Genomic DNA, 23728 nt, shown 5'->3' on the forward strand with positions numbered 1-23728 from the left:
GCTACATTTTTCCTCTTATGTATATAAGTACTTATGTATCGTATGTTGAATTATATATCCGTTTTGTGTCTTATCTTCCCATTCCAACAAAAAATTACAGAAAAATATGGCACATTTTAAAGATGGTTTGAATTGCGATTAATTACGATTACTTAATTTTTAAGCTGTGGTTAAAAATTTTAATCGTTTGACAGCCCTCATTTGGGGTCTTAGCTTTCGTATGAGCCATTTCTGGAAGCAATTGAATAATTAAAAGTCAGGTTATTAGCAATTGTTTCTACAAAATGGATAAGCGACAAGACTTTTGTCAGGGACTGTATACAGTGGGGCAAATAAGTATTTAGTCAACCCCTAATTGTATATTAGAGAGGCCTGTAATTGTCAACATGGTTAAACCTCAACCATGAGAGACAGAATGTGGAAGAAAAAACAGAAAATCAGATGATATTTAAAGAATTTATTTGCAAATCATGGTGAAAATATTTGGTCAGCTTTCTGTATGTCATTCACTAGGTCCCTCCGTGTGGTTCTGGGATTTTTGCTCACCGTTCTTGTTATCATTTTGACGCCACGGGGTGAGATCTTGCAAGGAACCCCAGATCGAGGGAGATTATCAGTGGTCTTGTATGTTTTCCATTTTCTAATAATTGCTCCCACAGTTGATTTCTTTACACCAAGCATTTTACCTATTGCAGATTCAGTCTTCCCAGCCTGGTGCAGGTCAACAATTTTGTCTCTGGTGTCCTTCGACAGCTCTTTGGTCTTGGCCACAGTGGAGTTTGGTGTGTGACTGACTGAGGTTGTGGACAGGTGTCTTTTATAACGATAATGAGTTAAAACAGGTGCCATTAATACAGGTAACAAGTGGAGCCTCATTAGACCTCGTTAGAAGTAGTTAGACCTCTTTGACAGCCAGAAATCTTGCTTGTTTGTAGGTGACCAAATACTTATTTTCCACTCTAATTTGGAAATAAATTCTTTAAAAATCAAACAATGTTATTTTCTGGGGGGGGGTTTTCTCCACATTCTCTCTCATATGGTTGAGGTTTACCCATGTTGACAATTACAGGCCTCTCTAATATTTTCAAGTGGGAGAGCTTGTACAATTAGGAGTTGACTACATACTTATTTGCCCCACTGTATGTGAACTAGTGATATTTTTAACTGTCAACTGGTACCTAGCTAGTACCGTTGGGTGTAATCCATTCCGGAAATGTGGTGACGGAACAAAATAAAAGCCTGGGTGAATGCACCACTTAATTGTTTGCATTACACCGTAACAATCCTATGTTAATTTGCACAAATCTCCATCGGAGTTATTCATATCTGCGATACGAGCATAGCTGGTTTTAATTTATGTTAAACATACCATCTTGAATGGTCATTATAGCGTATCGACAGTGATTGGATGCAGTATCCCTAGTGAATGTTATCCAAATACCCTGACAGGAAGCCAAAACGCTGCAATCAAACTGGAGGGGGGAAAAAACACCTCACTCAGTGAATCCCCAAGAAAGTGACAGCATGCTGATTAATGACCCATCAGGCTTTCCCCTCGCTCATTCTTTGAAACAAACCGCCGACGAAGCGCTCCAATATTTCATCAGCTGCCGCATCCTACTCGTGAACATGTGAAATATGGCTCGCCAGACCGCCATTTTTTTTTTTTTTTTTTACACAGTTCCATTAGGAATAGCTGACTTATCGAAACCGCCCGACGACAAGTTCCGAGTTTTTTTTAGGGATGTCCTCATAACCATTCTTCTCCAATAAATGGCATAATGTAGAACACGACCCAAAAACCTACTTGGGCTTTTGGCTAGTTTCAAAACTAAAACGTGTAACCCAAGGGTGTCCAAACTTTTTGCAAAGGGGGCCAGATTTGGTGTGATAAAAATGTGGGGGGCCGACCTTGGCTGACGTCCTTTACATAGAACAATATATATTTAAGCAAATTTTAATAAGCCATTCTGTGTGTTTATTATTTTTTTAATTAATAATTTCAACAATCTTGCAACTAGCCTTTGTGGCGTTCTCTTTCGACTCTCGGGCTCTTGCGAAATGCTGCTGCTGTAAAATTAAATTTGCTTCAAGTTGCTTCAATTTCTCGCTACGTATTTTCCCTGTAATCTTGTTGTACATGTCAGCGTGTCTTGTTTGGTAATATCGCCTCACATTGAACTCTTTAAAAACAGCGACTGTCTCTTTGCAAATGAGGCAGACACAGTTGCGTATTTTAGTGAAGAAATTTCCACCTATCATTGAAGCGTCGGTCGTCACAGTCATTGGTCATTTTTGTTGACTGTCGCCATTTTAGAAAATTGAGAGTAAAGGGTCACACGGGATAATGTTGCTTAGAGTGCTGCTGCCTTTTAGTGGGTCAATGAGGAGCAGCATTTAGTGTGTAAGCTACTTCATATGCTGGTAGCAGTACTGCTGACCAATTTATTAAGTCTCTGTCAGACGTGATTGATTTTATGACAGAGGCTGGGGGCCGGGTGAAATTTGACCACGGGCCGCATTTGGCCCCAGGGCCGGACTTTGGACATGTCTGGTGTAATGTCAATTATGATGAAGTCTATGCTTAGTCTGAAAAATAATACAACCGTATACCAAGCGACAATCGCGTTCGACTGCAGTCGACTTTAATATAGTCTTGTATCGTCAGATTTTGAATAAGGGTTTTTTTTTTTAAGAGATGCACAATAATATCGGTCACCGATAATTATCTGCCGATAATGGCAATTATGACGTCAAACAGATATTCCAGATAAAACGAAATTCAACCGATAATGCAATCCGATAATTATATACTTGATTTAGCCCTCAAATGTGCGCAATCAACAGTTTTGTCCAATTCTGCTAGTTTTAAGGAGGTGTTTTTGCAGTGTAGTAATGTGATATATGTTAGGAATGGCCTTCTTTTAAAGGCATTTTTGTGCAACTTGGGTGTTTACTCTCTAAGTAATTGTTGCCAAAAGCTTACCATTACACAACGTCATTGCCATTGTTTAGTTGTTTGAATTTACTACTTGTTCACATTTGATGTGGAAAAAACATAGCACTAAATTACATTTTTGCACAGTAACATTTGATCTTTGTATACTTAAAAAATTTACACACATATTTGAATAGAATCATCGGAGTGACATTATCGATTATCGGGTGGATGGGGCAGGAAATTATCGGTTATCGATATCGGTTGAAAAATGTATTATCGTGCATCACTAGTTTTTTGTAACTTGATTCGCCACCTGGTAAAAAAAGTATGTTCCGTAAATGTCCTCCAAAGGAAAAAGAAACTGAAGGGCAACCGTGAGAAAGACGTTAGGGAGGGATGGGCGCGTTTACGATTCAGGTAAAGCGGCGACAAACATTTGTTCTGTACCATTAAACGCCGCCATCGTGCCCGCGCGGGAAAGTCGTGCTGAAGGACATCCTCCGGAAGATCATATCAAAAGGGGGTGGAGGGGTACGCACGCTACGCTGCTACGCTACCATGCTACATTTGTCCTGGTCAGGGGTTATCAGCGCGGCCTCTTATTCCCAAACGCAAATTAAATCAAGAGCGCGTCCAATCAAACAGGCCGGTGACTTCAAAGGAGCTGCGCAGCGGTAGTGGGAGGATACCATTTTGATTACCAGAAGAGAAAAAAGGCGGCCGGCGTCTTACATAATGGCTCTTACAGTGAACGCTTCCGACGTGCCCGTGGGTCAAATAAAACGGGATTGAACCGAAACGCATTCTCACCGTATTGTTGCGACCGCTCGGGCCATTGTTGGACGTGATGTGCCAGAACTGCACCAGATAAAAATGGAAGATAAGCCAAAGAAGAGAAGGGAAGGACAAAAGGAATAGAAGTAGCTTGAGGTGAAGGACAAAAACAATAATGAGGACAAAGAAAAGGAACATAGGAAAAGATTAAATGAAGGATTTTTTGAGTGGAAAGAAAAGGATGCAGGAAAGATGAGAAAAAAGGACTCAAGAAGGATGGCAAAAAAAATATGGAGGGACGCGGTGTTGTTTTCATCAGCAATGGCGATGATGTGCTAAAAATGTGGCTCGGGAGACTATGACATAACAAGATAAAAATACAGTTTTCGTCTGACGAAACGACGACGACACATGTTCACAATGCGTGACATTTTCATATTGTACGTTGAAGGAATCTGACCTCTTAGCCAGGTTACCGGAATCACGCCAGCCAAACCCGCACTGGCGCGGTTCCAACGACCCAGAGCGACGGGAATCGCGACAGCCCGGCCAAATGCGGGTCTTACCAAATGCGCTACTGCCCTCCAGTGGCCAGTTTTGTTGCTTTAAAATGGATTTTCAGCTTTGTGCTTTGGAGCTAAATTGAATCAGAACCCAGAGATGTCTCTTTTGAAAAAAAAAACAAACGTAAAAGACGTATAAATACGTCTTTGTGACACTGAAACAATTGAAAATGGAACATATTTATACATTTTTGGGAGCAAATGAGTTCATATGTATTTTCGTCCAAAAGACTAAAACAAAAATTAAAAGGACTGCTAAAAACAACACGAGAGGAGAGAAAGGTATGTTACCAGAAAATGAATAGTAAAAAGGAAGAGAACGAAAAGAGGCATAAAAAAGTAATGATTAAAAACGATGCAAAAACAAAAAAGGAATAAAGAAGGGGGAAAAAAATCAAGGAGAACTCAAGGAAGAAAGCGCAAACTCCGCCTCATCATTGCGTGTTGGCGGTTAATACCACCTGATGCGTTCTCCGCGTATCGTACTGAGCGGCACTTTAAAAATGTTTCCTTGCCCATCTTTCGCTGGAGTCGTCACCGGCGTCACCTCGGGTTTAGATAAGAGCGCTCGTGAAGTGACAGTACGTCAACGTGTCTGCGTTCACGTGGCAGATCGGCGGCCGGATAATTAGAGGCTGGCAGCCCGAGGACGTCAGCGGCGGTCACGCTATTGCACGGTAGCCCCAAACTGTTAACAAAGACTGTCACTCTAATTAGCCACAATAGATGGAAACAAAAACAATCACCCGCTCAACAACTCACCCCGACTATGTCTTACACTATCACATTCTGACACTGTCACTCTCACACTTGTTTCACACTTTTATGCTCACTTACTAACATCAACAGACACTCACTCTCACACGTACTCATCACTCCCTCACACTTGTTCACCCACCCTCTCACACACACACACACACACGTTTACAGTGCACACTAAGAAGTGATACAGACAAGACAAACATCATTGAGTGCCTGCACGCAACGGCATCAATAATAGACTAGCTGTCTCCAAGACGGAGATGATGCTAGTACCCCTCGGAGCCTCGCACTTCCTGCAAGCTGCTGGGAAGGCTCCGCCCTAAACATGGCAAATTGGCACAAAAAGACACAAAGTGTATGGAGAACTAAAATTGTGTCTTGCTGAATTTCATGTAAAGTGAAGAAGCACTTTTACCTTGTTTTAAATTGTGCAATTCAAATAAATTAGCTGTGCTTAAAAGTGCCGAGATTAATGAAATAGACCACACACAATAGAAAACAATAATTTCATTTTTCTGTCGTATGGACGACTAAAAGTGCCAAGCATTTGTTAAATGTTGTTAAATTATTAAATGTCTCATTAAAGTTGTACGAAAAAGGATCTGAAGCTTTTGGAATTTCTCACATTTCTGCATAAAATCACCATCAAATGTGATGTGATCTTTGTCAAAATCACACAGATGAAAAAACAGTGTTTGCTGTAACTAAACACACCCAAACCTTTATAGGTTTTCATATTTTGATGAGGATAGTATGCAAACAATGACAGAAAGGGGGAAAAATAAGTAAGTGAACGTTCACATTTAATCATTTGTGGCTCCCCCTTTGGCAGCAATAACTTCAACCAGACGCTTCTTGTACCTGCAGACCAGTTTGGCACATCGATCAGGACTAATCTTCGCCCATTCTTCTCAACAAAATTGCTGTAGTTCAGTCAGATTCCCGGGATGAATCGCTGTCTTTAGGTGCCACAGCATCTCAATGGGGTTCAAATATGGACTTTGACTCTGCCACTTCAAAACGTGTATTTTGTTCATCTGAAACCATTCTGAAGTGGATTTACTTTTGACTTTTGGATCATTGTCTTGTTGCAGCATCCATGCTCTTTTTAGCTTCAACTGTCTGGCAGATGGGCTCAGGTTTTCCTGCAAAACATCCTGATAAACTTTTGAAATCATTTTTTCCATTAATGATTACAAGTTGTCCAGGCCCTGAGGCAGCAAAACAGCCCCAAATCATGATGCTCCCTCCACCATGCTTCCCGTTGCAGATGAGGTGTTGACGTTTGTGAGTTGTTCCATTTTTCCTTCACAAATGACGTTGTGTGTGACTCCCAAACAATTCAACTTTGGTTTCATCAGTCCACAAAATATTCTGCCAAAACCTCTGCGGCGTGTCCAAGTGTCTTTTTGCAAACATTAAACAAGCAACAATGTTTTTTTAGACAGCAGTGGCTTCTTCCGTGGAGTCCTCCCATGAATGCAATTCTTGGCTATATAGTTGATGTGTAAGAGATTGGACTGTGCCAGTGATTTCTGTAAGTCTTTAGCAGACACTCTAGGGATCTTTTTTTTTACCTCTCTGAGTATTCTGCGCTGAATTGTTGGCGTCATCTTTGGTGGACGGCCACTCCTTGGGAGAGAAGCAACATTGCCAAAGTCTCTCCATTTGAAGACTTCTCTGTGGCTTGATGATCATCCAGACTTTTAGAGATGGTTTTGTATCCTTTCCCAGCTTGATACAAATCAACAATCCTTGATCGCAGGTCTTCAGACAGCTCTTTGACCGAGCCATGATGCACATCAGACAATGCTTCTCATCAAGATAATTCTTACCAGGTGTGTGTTTTATAGTGGGCAGGGCAGCTTTAAACTACTCATCCGTGATTGGGCACACACCTGCCTTAAAATGTTTGGTAAAAATTGGCTTCAATTGCTCTTTAAGTCTCCTCAGGCAGAGGGTTCACTTATTTTTCCCCCTTCTGTCATTGTTTGCATACTATCCTCATTAAAATATGAAAACCTATAAATGTTTGGGTGGTTTTAGTTAAAGCAAACTGTTTTTTCATCTGTGTGATTTTGACAAAGAACGGATTACATTTAATGGTGATTTTATGCAGAAATGTAAGAAATTCCAAAAGGTTCGGATACGTTTTCATTCCAATGTATATAAGCTGAAACAACTTACAGCCTTATGTGGGAGCAGCTATCCTTTATTCTTTATGTCAGACGTCGGAGTCTGCTTCTGTCATACAAGGCAACAGTCCAGCCAGACCCAATGCTGCCACCATCATGAAACAAAATACAATACTTTTGGACTTTTTAGTATATTTTGGGGTACTTCAAGTACTTCGGTCAATCACTGCACCTCGCATTCAAGTAGGGGGCCGCCAACATCGAGGGGGGCTATTCACTAACACGCACGCAGCGATCTAACGCCGGATTTCTGATGAAAAAGTACGAAAGCTGTACCGCATACAAACAGTAAGGATTGTCTCAGGAGTGATTTGTTTGAGGATTCCATGTAAATATTACATTTTTCGAACCATAAATGCATTTTGAAACATTGTGAATGATGCTAACTGCTTTGCTTTTAAGCAAGAATCGAGACTGTTTTACGTCCATATCGATAAAAAATTCTGGGATTTAAGCAATTATTCAAAAGAATTTTCACCAGAAAAGCTCTGTTTACATATCGCGGCCACTAGCTACATTTACTAACAGACTAGCATTGTAGTTCGACATATTTACATAAAAATAAATGCTAACTGCAGTTTTTTCTGCTTTTAACCAAGAATCGAGACTGTTTTACATCCATATCTATAAAGAATTCGGGGATTTAAGCATTTATTCACAAGAATTTTCACCAGAAAAGCTCTGTTTACATAAGGCGGCCACTAGCTACATTTACTAACAGACTAGCATTGTACTTCGCGATATTTACGTAAAATAAATGCTAAATGCATTTTTATTTATTTTTTTTGCTTTTAGCCAAGAATTGAGACTGTTTTACATCCATATCTATAAAGAATTCGGTGATTTGAGCATTTATTCACAAGAATTTTCACCAGAAAAGCTCTGTTTACATAATGCGGCCACTAGCTACATTTATTAACAAACTAGCATTGTATTTCGACATATTTACGTAAAATAAATGCTAACTGCACGGGGTTTTTTTTTTTTTTTGCCTTTAACCAAGAATCGAGACTGTTTTACATCCATATCTATAAAGAATTCAGGGATTTAAGCATTTATTCACAATATTTTTCAACGAAAAAAGCTCTCTGATTCCACTCGGTCAGCTTTGATGGCCTCGCCAACACTGCAGGCCCCCTACTAATCGCCCCCGCGCCCGTCAATATATTATTAAGTCTCTGTTAAAGGATTAATTCCGACTTGCGCGGATATTTGGGTTACGCCTCTAGCCTAGGCACGGAAAACACTCCAAAAGAGCAGGATTTGGTATTTTGTCAAATATTTCAAATTTGATGGAATGTTCTCGAATTCTGGAATGAAAGTTTGAATGTCATTTTTTGTACAATTAAGATCCATTTGATAAGACAAATTCATGTCCATCTTCAGTCAGATCATCTTTTCGTTTGCCAATTCAATGGGGATTTTGAATTTCCTAAAAAGTAACGATTTGAAAACGCAAGCCCGACAGCGACGATATATTAACGGAAATGTAGCAGCACAAACAATGACTCAAGCCCATTTTTTTCAATTTCTAATGCCGCTTTTTCTATTTCAATCCACGTTGGCAAATCCAATGCTCTTAAGATCTCTCACGCTTATATTTTATGCAGAGCCTCGGAGGTTTTTTTAGGTTGTCGTTATGCCAGTTTTGAATAATTTAGTGTTAGCGCGCTGCCAAGAAAGAAGAGGATTAACTTGGTACACCATGGCATACATATGACGGATGTAAATGCGCACATAACTAAAATCGCATTTTAAGCCACCCTGTATTCAATGACATAAATTGTTGTACTTGTCATTCACGCAAACACGTCGACAGGTTCCAGCCGGAACGAAAGACCTGTTTGTTTTTCCCCTTGAATATATTTATAACAAATATAATAGACACTGAACACGGCAGTAACATCCGAAAATATTTAAGTCAAAGCCACGTGCACCCCGCTGCACACCCGCTAACAAATGAAAGCCATGAAAGATAGATGAGGACGTGCGGCGCTTCATTCATATTTGATGGGCGGCCTTTGGATGCATTACCCAAAGCATCGCAACATGCTTGGCATAATGGTCGCCGCAAACAGGTGGCACTCGTCTTCAAATGCCAAAAGATGTCACGAGAGCAAGCGTGCAAATCTGGAAAGCAAGTGAGGAAAACAAGTTCACAATGAACTACAACCGTCCGGCTCCTTGAATGTCCCTGACCCTAACCTGACATAGGGTTATATTTCCACGTAATCATGTATAAATGTTTGTTTTTTTACTACACCATCCCTTGCAAGAAACACTGCAACTAAATATTCAGAGAGATTGAGACAGCTGTTCTTTCTCAATGCTGTAATGTCAGATAGTCCTGTGCAACAAATCCCTCGCAAAAAAAGTGGTCTGATATCTTCCCAATTTTGTCAAATCGTGTACAAATCGATCACCTAACCCTAACCCTAGACAATCATACTGAGCAGTTACCAAACACTTAAACATACTGTAAAAAGGTTGTCCGCCCGATTGCCTGCCTGAGCAGTCCACTGTCCGACAAAGCCAAGGCGGCCCTGCCCTGCAAACACGTTTTATCAGGCATGCACCGGAAGGCAAGAGAGACGGGTAGACTTCTCGGTGCGTCTTGCAAAGGAATTCGCTCGGTCTCATGTGGGCGCAAAGAAGGCACGGAAGAAAAAATTGCTTCGGCAACAACCACCAACAGCTAGTGTGTCATACGTCACCACATAAAAATGGTTTATTACACCAACCCTTGTAGAAAGTTTTTTTGTTGTCATTTCACGTGTTTCTTTGTTGAATAACAAGCTTTGTTTGTGCAAAACATGACTTGTGTTGCGCACCAGCCATCCATCATCAGCAATATGACAATTATAGCTCCATACATACAAGAAAAAATGCAAATAAATATTGAGAGATTGAGACAGCTGTTCTTTTTCAATGTCGTAATGTCGACAGTCCTCAGCAACAAATCCCCAGCAAAAGAAAGTGCTTTGATATCTTCCCAATTTTGTCAAATTGTAGACAATTCCATCACATTAGACAACCATACTGAGCAGTTACCAAACAGTAAAACATACTGTAAAAAGGTTGTCCGCCCGATGGCCTGCCTGAGCGGTCCACTGTCCGACAAAGCCAAGGCAGCACTGCCCTGCAAACACGTTTTATCAGGCATGCACCTGAAAGCAAGAGAGATGGGTAGACTTCTCGGTGGGTCTTGCAAAGGAATTCGCTCAGTCTCATGTGGGCGCAAAGAAGGTGCAGAAGGAAAAATTTCTTTAGCAACAACCTCCAATACCTAGCCCCAGGAAAAGGGTAAATCATGGGTGTCCAAACCTGTCCTCAAGGGCCGCTGTGGGTCCTGGTTTTTGTTCCTACCACTCGAGCACAGACTGTTTAACCAATGAAGTTTGTGCTAAAACAAGCAGCACCAGACTGCAATCAACTGATTACACTTGTGAGACACAAGATTGGTGAAAAGATGTCTTGTTGTCGTCTTGTTGTGTAGGAATGAAATCCAGCACCCACTGCGGCCCTATGTGGAATAGTTTAGACACCACCGAGGTAAAGTGTCATTTGTCACCACATAAAAATATTTTGTTTTTTTTATTACAACAACCCATGTATACAGCTTTTTTTCTTGTCTTTTTCACATGCTTCTTTATTGAATAAAAAGCTTTGTTTGTGCAAATAATGATTTGTGTTGTGCATTATCAGCCATCCATCATCAGCAATATGACAATTATAGCACCATACCAGGGGTCGCGTTAACCGAATATTTTCCGTCGTTGACCGATTTTTTAAAACGGTGACTGAAAAAACTGAAGTCCATCTGTCATTTTGACAGGTTGCAATTCACACCCCAGACCACAGGGTGGCGAGTGAGCATATTAATTAGCTATTGTCTCTCTTGATGCATGACGTCGTTGGCCTTACTCTGAAAAATGTCAAGGCAACTGAGTGTCCAAAGTTTCTTCAAAAAGCCCCAAAATGACGATGGTGTTGATAAAAGAGGTGAAAAAAACAGGGACTGCACAAGCGGGCACGCAATTCAAGTCCATGCGCACCAGGAGGAAGGTGTAAGACTCCGTTCAGGCCACAGCAGGTGAACTGTTAATTTCATTGTTCCATATGTAGCCTACCTACTGGGGCCACAGTCAGCTGTTTTTGTCACTGCGGAGAAAAAGTGACTTATTCATCAGCTTGATGTGTGATGGCACGATGTGGATTCTCTGTTAAGCTTGTTCAGACAGAATATTAATTTAAAATGAATGAAAACTAAATACTATTGAATATGTTGAAGCGGTATGCAATGTTAAGAGTCTTGTTAGCTCGAATTGCTGTGTCCAGCCGCTGTAGCTCTGCTGCTCTCTGTGAACTTTCTATTCAAGCTGGAACGCGCGCAGCTCTTAAGTGTCTCTGTCACGTGACTGTGTCGTAGCCGGGAACGCGCTCGGCCAAATGGACACACAAGTACGGAAGGTGAATTATGCCAAACAAAGGGTCACCACAATGTCATTATCATCATTTTAAAAATTTAAGTGACGGGTAAAAATAGATTATGACCGGATTTTTATGACCCTGTCAGTCAAAATGACGGACAACGAAAAAGTCTAGCGCAACCTCTGCGCCATACACACAAGAAACAGTGCAACTAAATATTCAGAGAGATTGAGACAGCTGTTCTTTTTGCAACAAATCCACAGCCAAAAAAGTGCTCTGATATGTTCCCAATTTTGTCAATTCGTACAGAATTCAATCACATTAGACAACCATACTGAGCAGTTACCAAACATTAAAACAAAAAGGTTGTCCGCCCGATTGCCTGCCTGAGCCGTCCATTGTCTTACAAAGCCAAGGCAGCCCTGCCCTGCAAACACTCAAGATATTAATTGGAGCAATCCAACCCTGTGGTATTGCGAGTGTGAATGGGAATGAATAATGAGGACCTCAATGCTCACAAAAGATATGCCGATTAAGGTCAGATGACCCTTCTCTGGATACAAAAGGGATTTGTATCAACTGATCCACCCTTGGTAGTTCTAGTGTCAAACCAATTTGCTATTTCTAGTCTCTGAGTCTGATTGGTCCACATAAACGGCTTGCTGTTCATCTCACACACAGTAGGCCTGGACGCTGCGAAACTCCACAGAGTTTCCAAAAACTGGACTTTCAAGATTTGCGTGTCAATTTTGCAAAACTGGACGAGTACGTGGACGTAATTGCTTGGCGGGGAATCGGCATGAACCAGCATGACCTGCAACTTGCAGGTGGCAAAGACATGCAAAAATGCAAATTCTGGAACACAACTCCCTAGTCACGAGAAATAATGAGCTTGAAGGAGCATCTGCGATGGCATAAGGGTGTGTGTGTGTGTGTGGTCCCCATTCCTCCCCCTCTCGCTAGCCATTAGATCAGTTGTTGTGGCTGTATCGATCTCGCACACGCGCACACACACACGCTTTCTCTTCATTAGGAGTCTCGGGGGTCATGCAGTCCACCTGCCACTCACTCACTCTGCCTCTACTTCATGGATTTTGTGTCTTTCCTCAAATCTTGCTGGTGTATCAAGAAAAGGGAAGAAAAACAATTGTACCTGCTTGTCTGTGCGCGTGTGGCTTTGGTTCCCACGGCGATGGCAGAGTCAGCGGAGAATGGAGGCAACATATCCATATGCTATATATTGATGCAAGGAAAAAAACAGACAAACAAAATGCATTAATAGACAAACTAGAAGAAAATCAAGATCATTACCGTATAGGCCCGAATATAAGATGGCTCTGATTATAAGACGACCCCCTCTTTTTCAAGACTCAAGTTTGAAAAAAAGACTTTTTGAACACCAAATTAATTTTTATACAGAAAATAATTACAGTACATCCGAAACAAATGAGTATAACAATATATTTGAGAGAAAAAGCCTGTTACTTTGCCTCATTCAAATCTTAATATCTGAACATTTATATATGTAAACTACGGCTGTCAAATTTATCGCGTTAACGGGCAGTAATAAATTTTTTAATTAATCACGTTAAAATATTTAACGCAATTAACGCATGTGCAGCACGACCCACTCACGCATTGCCGCAAACAGCCTACAATGGCGCCGTTTTACTTATAAACAGAGCTAAGAGGCAGCGTCAAATGAGTGGTGTAGACACAAGCATTCATTTGGGCCGTGCTTTTAATTGGCAAAAGCTTCAACATCTCACCCACAAATACCATAAGTATTGTGGGAAGCAACGTGGGGAAGAATGAAAGGAATTGATCTTTTTCTTAACACTAGAGATGTCCCGATCGATCGGGATGTCCGATCACGTCATTTTCAAAGTATCGGAATGGGCAAAAATATATGTATATTAAAAAAAGGCATGGCTGATATATTTTTTAATTGTTTTCTAATTGTATTTAACGTTACAGACATAATATATTACACTCATCCAGAGTCTCTAGTTTAGGCTTAAGGTAGGGTTATCAGATTTATCCCGATAACGGCGGTAATTAATTTTTTTAGAAAATGTATCACGTTAAAATATTTAACGCAATTAATGCATGTGCTGCACGACCCACTCACGCAATCTGTAATGGCGCTGTTTTACCTATGTAGAGAGATATAAGGCAGCGTAAAATGAGTAAATTTTGGCAGCCTTTGGAGCCTTTTTTTAATTGGCTAAAGCCTTACAATCCCTCTCCCTTCGATTAGAAATATCATGGGAAGCAAGGTAGCAATTGATCTTTTTCTTAACCCCTTATGTTATTTCCCAATGCAGAGAAGATATATCAATTGGTAGCACTACGCAAAGTCATGGTTCCACTTCCTATCACGCATTTGGGCATGGCTACAGTATCATTTACTGAAAGCTCAACAAATACACTAGATGGCAACATTTAGTCACAATATACAAAGTCACAAGTCTTTCTATCCGTGGATCCCTCTCACAGAAAGAATGTTAATAATGTAAATGCCATCTTGAGGATTTATTGTCATAATAAACAAATACAGTACTGTATGTTGAATGTATATATTCGTCCGAGTTTTATTCATTTTCTTCTTAATGCATTGCCAAAATGTATATGATCGGGAAAAATTATCGGGAGTTATTGGAGTTGAATCAGGAGCAAAAAAAAAGCAATCGGATCGGGAAATATCGGGATCAGCAGATACTCAAACTAAAATGATCGGGATCGGATCGGGAGCAAAAAACATGATCGGAACAACCCTATTTAACACCATGTATTGCACCCAACGCAGAGAAGATCTAGCATTTTCAGCCACCACACACAGTCATAGTTGCACCGCTTCCCATCATGCAGTTGGGCAGAACAGTTAAGTCGCTACAGTATCATTTACTGAAAGCTCAACAAATACACTAGATGGCAATATTAGTCACAATATACAAACTCACATTTATCCTTTAAGAATTACAAGTCTTTCTATCCGTGGATCCCTTTCACAGAATGTTAATAATGTTAATGGCATCTTGTGGATTTATTGTTATAATAAACAAATACAGTACTTATGTACAGTATGTTGAATGTATATACCCGTCTTGTCTTATCTTTTCATTTCAACAATAATTTACAGCAAAATATGGCATTTTTAGAGATGGTTTGAATTGCAATTACAATTAATTCATCTTTAAAGAGCATACGACACCAGAAAAAAAGTCTTAAATGGCATTATTATGTGAATTAGAATCATATTTTGAGACGATTCGACCATATACAACAATTTAGCAAAGCGCAGATGACGAGAAATTAGTCTTTTAATCTGCCGGTTAGCCACGCCTACAATTATAGGGCTTTAGCGTCCCCAACAGGTGGATGACGTCAGCGGTAGACTGGGCTCATCGGTTTTACTATTCAGCCCATTGAGGGGGAATTGTTCAGAACGAGGAAAACGAGACGAAGAGAGCTGCATAATGTCATTGTTTCAGTCTCTCTACTCCCAATATTTTTACAGGATATTCTTTTTATCCAAGTATTTTCCCCAATAGCTATATAAATGGCTTGAGAAGGACCAGTCAGCCCGTCGAGGGGGAACTATTCACAATGAGGAAAACGCGACGAAGAGAGTGGCAAAATGTCATTGTTTCTGTCTCTTTACTTCAATATTTTTACAGGATATTCTTTTTATCCAAGTATTTTTCCCCAATAGCTATATAAATGGCTTGAGAAGGACCAGTCAGCCCGTCGAGGGGGAACTATTCACAATGAGGAAAACGCGACGAAGAGAGCGGCAAAATGTCATTGTTTCTGTCTCTTTACTTCAATATTTTTACAGGATATTCTTTTTACCCAAGTACTTTCCCCAATTGCTAAATAAATGGCATGGTCATGACAAATAACTTGTGCTAAATGGAATATAAAATAATAAAAATCCATTTATTCAAGACGACATGGCAAAATTACTCCATAATGGTCAAAACAATCGACTTTACCTTTACTGTCACACCTGCCGAACGATATTTTATGACACCTAAATCGGACATATGTCATTTCCCTTCCCCGGCTTCGGAGAATGTAAACAGACCAGAAGGAGTGACAGCTAGCCGACATGCTAACCCGAACCGAGGGATGTTTCAAAGTCTTCGAAGTGGAAAATCACACATAACTAGCCTGGATTATTTGACATGACGACCCGGTTGTCGAGTTTCTTTGCGGATCGGCAAACCGCCCGGCGGAGAGCAATTTACAGTTCGATCCCTGGAGGAGGGTGGCTGGAATTGTTGTGTAGCTAACGTGCTAACAGCTAACTGCTAATGAGCGTGAGGATAGCTTTTTACATGCCTATCAATGATCAAACGTAAGTAGTCCTTTATTTAAAGGAATTTTATAGTGTTTACTTTGTAATCACTGTATTCGTATTTGACATAATACAAAACAAGATGTTTACTCACTTCCTTGTAAGTCCAATGGTCCCACAGTAAATATCCACGGTGAATGGGAACCTTTTGAAACTCCAAAAAGGCGCATACGCCTCTCCCGCATACAGAATGATTTTTCTGCAGCCGTTTGGCTGGCGTGATGCAAAAAATAAACGTATTAATCCGCAAAATCAGCTGAATCCTTTGTCCTCATACACAACAGTACACTGTAGCGTGAAGAGGACGTCTTCTACCGTACACGTCACAGCGCCCTCCTCCTCAATGCGAGACCGAAGCCGGAAGTCACTCATTTTCCTGGCGCGGGATTCAAAAAACTAAATAAATATAGCGATCGCTTCCACACACATCCAAGCGGTCCATATCATTCAGGAGCATAAAATACCGCGTGTATTATGAAATAAACATGCTTTTTCGTGTCACAAGCACTTTAAGCTGTGATTAACACGATTAAAAATTTTAATCGTTTGACAGCCCTAATGTAAACTAAAGTGCAATCACATTCGTAAATGAATGGCTTCTGGTTTTTGAAATGTAAACCAATCTATTGTGATAAAAAAAACAAAATTGCATTAACTGCATTAACCATCAAAGTGAGGTCTAACTGTAACTGTAGTCTTGAAACAAATTTGAATAAGGAAAAACATTGCAATAAAATAATGCAAACTGGTTAAACTTGAGAGTAGCTGAGATCTGTCATGACAGAACATCGCTTCAATGATATCTGGTGCCATCTAGCATCGTGAATGGGTATAATGTCTAGACTGCAAATATAAGACGACCCCCTCTTTTTCCAATCTTATTTCAATGCAAAAAACACCGTCTTATATTCGGGCCAATACGGTATATTCGTGATTTACTGCAAGATCAAACTAGTTCAATTCAAAGAGGGATACTGTTTGACCATCATTGTTTCAAATGTCCTCATATTGCATTTTCATGTGAATATTTGACCCGGAATGCCCCGTGTGTACATACATGAGTCAGCCAGTGATTTATTTACAAGCAACAAGCCAATGGGCAGGAACGGATTTAACCACCGAGGTCCCCCACGGTGGCATGTATAGCGAGTGCCATCAATTAGCATGTCATCTGGCCTCCCGCTTCTTGCCCAGAGATTTCCGGAGCGCCGCCACGCTGAGCCCGGTCGGTGGCAAAAGGTCAGCGACTCGGCTCAGTGGCGCCCCCACCACTTCTTCACACTCCCTGAACGACCGCGCCATGTGATTTATTATATTTTTAACCAAGCGGGTGAAGAAGACATCTTCATATGGACTGTGCGGTAATCCGGCAATTACATTAGGGAAGCGAGGGAGAAATGGGGTGGGGTGAGGGCAGAGGCACGGATGGAAAGACGGAATGGAAGCAGGAAATGAACGTAGGCAATGAGGAATGAAGCGGAAGGAAATAATGGTAGGGGAAGAGAGAAATGGGTGGATGGAGACTAAAAATGAAGGAATAGAATAAAGTGTCAGGGGGTCAGGATTCAAGCAACAGCAAAGGAAAGGCAAGTAAATATAACCTAAGTATTTTTGTTTGTTTGTATAAAGTATATAGTATAAAAGACCAACGAATTGCTACTGAAGGAGATAGTACCTTTTCTCCTAGGCACCGTCCAACTTTTTGCATTATTCTAACATACTTAATATAATCAATCAGGGAATAGTATCGTTTGTTTTACTCCAACACATCCAATATAAAATAAATAGCACATATATCGTAGTTTAAGGAAAACAAGCAGAATATATTTGCATAAGAGATACATGACTCCTTCCTATCACAGAAGCCCAACGTGTGCGTCATGCAACTGACTGAGCAAGATTGATGCTGACAAGCCCACGTCTGCACCACCAACTATCGCAATCAGTTCTCCCGGACAGTCCAGAAAAAATGGCTGGGCGTCCTGTCCCAACACAAGGAACACCGGAGAACGCCTGATATCCAACAGATAACACGACTGACAAGACTCCAAGAGCTGGGTTAGGGCCCTTGTGAAGTTGGTGGTGCGTCCCCTCTTCCCACCCCTGAAGGCCGGTTGATGGGGGCACGGGTGGCCCGGGGGACCACCTTGGAACCCGGGGGAGGGGGGGGGTGACTATGGCCCCTTTGCTGGGCTGCGGGAGGAGGGATGGGCTGCACTGGCTCCCCCTCCCCGTCTGCCCTCCCTCCCCGGGGTGGCTGGGTAGGTTGGGTCCGCGGCACTGGGGTGGCGCCCGCGCGGTGTCTACGCTCATCTACGTGGCTGTCGCGTGTTTGGTGGGGCTCGCACGCGGCTGGATGTGATTGGGCACGCTTGGGTGAGGGGCCCCGGTGCAGGGATTGGCGATGGGGTGGTGTAGGGTCAGTTGCCGACGGGCTTACACTCACAAGGCATTCACACAATATCTGGTTTCTAGATCACAGAACTGATTTGTGTACACTCCACCCCTCGCAATCACTTATCTAATAGACTTCCCCACCCCCCTCGCCTTCTTTCCCTGGTCAACAAACCCCCCCACATGGTGTCAACCGGAAATACATCCAGCTAACAATAGCACCAACATATTCATAGTTAGTGTAGGCGTTCAATGTATTTTTTTGTTGTTGTTTGTGTTTCTTCTCTTGTGTTTCTTTTCTTTTGTTCCCCCATAACCCCTTCCTGTTCGCTGCTTTGTCATAATAAACGAGGAATGTTGAATGATCACAATGGGAGTATGTCATACTCTCAATGTGAAACTGTTCAGACCAACCGGACACTTAGACATCCGTTCTCCGTGTCAAACAGGTGAACAGGACAGGTTTAAAAAAAATTTTTTTTTAAACTAAGTTGAACGCGCGGACTTTGGCCTTTTGGCCGGGATGTTGGGGTCCTGCCGGCCCGGGTCGCTGGAGCTGCGCCAGCACGGGTGCGGCGGTCTGGCTGGTGTGATTCCAGCAGTCTGGCTAAAATGTCAGATTCCTTAAACACCATGAATGCAAATCGTCTGCCCACATAACAAATCCCAACCATCTTAGTTTGGAGACATCTAACGGTCAATAAGCATAACTGGTGTGCCAATCTGTGACCAGCCCTTGTACAAAGGCAGAAAGCTTCTACATTCACTTTGAAGGCAACATGCGTATAAGCCCAAAACAGATATCATTTCAACTCTAATAAATTATGTAAAAAAAATGTTTTAAGTGTCAAGTTTACATATTTTTTTAATGCCTCACCTCAAACAATTAGGTTCTTTTAAAGGCCTGGATTTTGACAAAATCTAATGACTTTTCATGCTTTTTAATGACCCGCATAAACCCTGAATATGAAAAAAAAATACAAAGCAACTTCCACATTTTTAATCAATTCATGGAACACATTTCTCGTATCTTGAGGGTACACTTTAACAAAACAATTTCTATGTATCGTTAATTTGTTAATTTTAAATCACCATTTTCATGATGCACGATACACTATCAATTTTTGGGACAATGATACATTAATTGTTGATATTACAAAGTCTATACTTTTGATCAATGAATCGATCCAGATCGATGTATCGTTACAACCCAAATTAGTACCACAATTTATATATATTTTACAGTGCTGGTCGCATGTGTTGTAAATTCAAATAAAATGATATCAAGTGTGATAAACAAATATGACCAAAAAAAAGCGTGTGCGCAACGTCACGTTTCCATCGCCGGGCTATTTGTTTTATTTTGCCAGTCTGACCGAGCGCATTATCATCACATCAGCAAAGATTTATGCAGGACTTCTGTTTTTTCCGTACCCGTGCACGCTGCCGACGAGAAAAAAATGGATTACTAGAGCGTGGTCGTTAATTTTCTGGCTGGAGAATCTTTAAAAAATGATTATATATTCAGAAATACTGGAGATTTTTCAGTAATTGGAAGTCCTCGTGTGTACTGCGAGGAGGAAGGCCTCGGCGGAGTGATGAGGCGTTTAATTCACACACTCAGACAAGCATTTGACCCGCATCGCTACACCAAGACGAGGGAGGGAAAAGACCCTCGAGAGAGAGGACGGAATTCAATTTAATCACACGCCGGCAAATGCCGGAGTCAAAGTATTTAGCGCGGCGAATCGGGGGCGCGTCCAGGTGAGAGACCGTGTTTTTGGACACCTGAGAGAAGGTTGGCGGCAAACGTCTGGGGAAGGTCAGGGGAAAAAATAATGTAATGGAATGTGATGTTGACAAAGGGGAAATGGCCTTTTTATTAAAAAAAAAATTTTTTAAATTTAAAAAAAGCATAGCTCCATTAATGGTGGTTAAACTTTCTCGTCATTTAGTAAGATTACAAAACCAAGCGTGACGACAAGATGCCGGAATTATTTAGTTCTAATCCCTACCAAGTGAACTGGGACATTTTTTGTTAGCATCCCAGTCACACGAGGATATTGCATTCATTCGATTGGTTGTTTATCCTTAGTTACAGCGTTATAAGAGGTACTTTGACCAAGTTACTGTGTGGTCAATGTAAAAACTGTTCATTTATAGAGCAAATCATTTGTCTTTCACTATTAGAGTTGTCCGATAATGACTTTTTAACCAATAACCCGATCTTGTCCAACTCCAAGATCTGATCACTATATCAAACCGATACAGATAAAGTGGTACGAAAAAGGTTCTGAACCTTTTGGAATTTCTCACATTTCTGCATAAAATCACCATCAAATGTGATCTGAGCTTTGTCAAAATCACACAGATGTAAAAACAGTGTCTGTTTTAACTAAAACCACCCAAACATTTATAGGTGTTCATATTTTAATGAGTATGGCATGCAAACAATGACAGAAGGGGGGAAAAAATAAGTACCGTAATTTTCGCACTACAAGGCGCACCCGACTATAAGCTGCCACCCACCATATTTGTCATCAAAATGACATTTGGTCATAGATAAGCCGTACTGGACTATAAACCGCAGCTATCGTCACTGTGTTATGGGATATTTACACCAAAAGACACTAACCGGTACCACTTTATTTAACAGCGGCATCATAAGACTGTCATAAGACCAAATGAACCACCATGAAGCTTTGAACTAATTGACTGCAAAGCTTCATTGCTTCAAGAAGCTTCATTTGGCCATCACTGCTCCCTTAGGGAAGACAGTCAACCTCTGCTGTTAACATTGTTGTTGTCCAACATGCCTCCTAGCTTGCATTGCAGTTCTACAGTTGTAAATAACAATCCAAATTCATGTTCTGTGCTAATTATTTTACCACTGTTACAGTTGTTTCATTAATTGCTAGTTATGTTATTTTTTAACACTTTATTTGATAGTGGTAGTGATTATCTCACTTTTGTACGGATGTAAAAGATCCGAGCTGAACATAAATGGTGTTAGTGATATAATTTGGCAGATGACACTTAATGACATCTGTCATTAGCATTCATTAATGCCCATGATAGTGTTATATCATAATTATGATGGTCTTATAAAGCCGCTGTCAAAAAAAGTGTTACTCGTTAACCCAAATAAATGAACAAATAAGTCGCACTGGACTACAAGCCGCAGGATTCAGAATGAAAGAAAGAAAGAAGAAGAGGCTTATGGTCCGAAAATTATGGTATTTCTTTGGTTACTGTTGTAGTTGTTTCATAAACTGGTAGTTATGAAATTTGATAACACTTTTTTTTAACAGTGGCACAATAAGACTGTCATAAGACCATCATAATTATGACATGACACTGCCATTAGCAAAAAATGAATGCTTATGACAGACATCATTTTGTGTCATCAGGCAAATTATGTCACTTTTGAATGGATATAAAAGATCGGAGCTGGTAACATAATTTGCCTGGTGACACTTCATTACATCTGCATTCATCAATGCCCATGATAATGTCATGTCATATTTATGACTGTCTTATGGCAGTCTTATGAAGCCGATGTCAAATAAAGTGTTACCTATTAACCCAAATAAATCAACAAATAAGCCACACTGGACTATAAGCCGCAGGATTCAAAATGAAGGAAAAAAGTAGCGGTTTATAGTCCGAAAATTACGGTAAGTGAACCCTCTGCCTAAGGAGACTTAAAGAGCAATTAAAACCAACTTTTACAACTGGCGCCCGCGCAGTGTCTCCGCTCGCCTGCGTGGCTGTCACGTGTTTGGTGGGGCTCGCACGCGGCTGGCTTGGGTGAGGGGCCCCGGTGCAGGGATTGGCAATGGGGTGGTGTAGGGTCAGTTGCCGAGGAATGAATATTCCCATAGAAACTAAAGTTATACAACATAAATTATACAATATAAATGAATACTACATCACATTTGTAAAATATAAACACATAATAAAATAAATAATAGCCCATTTAAATAAAATAAATTGAAATGAGCTAAAACACCTGTAATTAAATAAGAATAATACACAGATCCTGCTTGCACAATTAAATTTATTCATTTCTGTGTGGCGTTTTAACTTGAGAAAATCCACCAATAAAGCTTTTGAAAAACGTTCATAAGAAAAAAAAATGTTTCATTGAGGCATTTCATTTGTAAAATACATGTTAAAATCTTTGTCATTGGGATTGCTTTTCTCTTTAGCACAGGACTTCTTTTTTCTTCTTTCTTTCAGAAAGAAAGCTGACCAATGCGCGGTGTCAGAAAAGCAAATTGTTGTTGGATTATCTTTAAAGACCCGCTACTTTTTGAGCAGAATTCTAGCTTTGTATAGGCTAATGTTCCTATTGCTGAAAGCACAAAGGTGTGTAATAAACAACTAGCACATTTATATTTTGCTTTTTTTTTTTTCTTACGGTACCGAAAATGAACCGAACCGTGACCTCAAAACCGAGGCACGTACCGAACCGAGATTTTTGTGCACCGTTACACCCCTATTGGCAGCTAATGAGATATGTACATGAGGGGAAACCGAATGGATGCAAGATTGGGGAGGAAGCCAAGAAAATAGTAATTGCTTATCTTTTAGCTGAATCTAGAAGACCCAGCTTTTTTCTTTGGAGCCAAAAAGAAGCGAAAAAGGAAAAGGTACTCCTGGCCGCCACACAAACACAGACAAGCACTATTAACTAGCTAGCTAACTAGCGTCGTGAAGTCAAAACATAGGTCGAAGACATCATAACCCACGGATTCCCACATTACAAATAATTTCCGGGACTGCTGAGCTACAGTACGTGGATGCTAGTTTGAGAACTACTCATCTAAACACATTTGGACGCCACACAGCTAGAGTGAGGCAGAGTTTCCGAAGACATACAGTGAATTCCCTTCAGGGTGGGTGAAGGGAAGCCATTTAGGAGGCAATCAAGCGATCAGTTGAACTGAAATGAATGGGATGGAGATCGTAGTGCTGCTGGTTGTTAGGAGCTAATCGCGGAAGCATTCCATCCATCTTCAAAGAACACTTTCAAAACTTACTGTATAGGAGGGGAATCAATACACATAACTGACTATGCTTTTTTTGGTTCCACGTGCTGTAAACCAATATCTGTTTTTAACTAAAGTGTTTCCTCCTCGGACTCGGTCTCGCGGGATCACTCCGCACATACGCAACGGTATACGCAGCTGGTAAACGTCAATATAGTTTGCCGCCACGCCGTCCGACGTGATCAGAAGAAGCGCGACGTAATCCCCAGGAATGTGGGACTCGCATGTTTTTTAACCACGCCGTCTCGCAT

General features: G+C 40.9%; 1 protein-coding gene across 1 annotated transcript in view; it reads right to left on the bottom strand.

The window, feature by feature from the left end:
• Positions 1–23728, bottom strand: part of gabbr2 (gamma-aminobutyric acid (GABA) B receptor, 2) — a 280917-nt gene that overhangs the window by 252545 nt on the left and 4644 nt on the right. Inside the window, exon 3 of the mRNA XM_057828393.1 lies at positions 12820–12899. The gene's annotated coding sequence lies outside the window, so the exon portion shown is untranslated. The remainder of the gene's footprint in view (positions 1–12819; positions 12900–23728) is intronic.

Source organism: Corythoichthys intestinalis, chromosome 22 (assembly GCF_030265065.1).
Source record: "Corythoichthys intestinalis isolate RoL2023-P3 chromosome 22, ASM3026506v1, whole genome shotgun sequence".
Lineage (NCBI taxonomy): Eukaryota > Metazoa > Chordata > Actinopteri > Syngnathiformes > Syngnathidae > Corythoichthys > Corythoichthys intestinalis.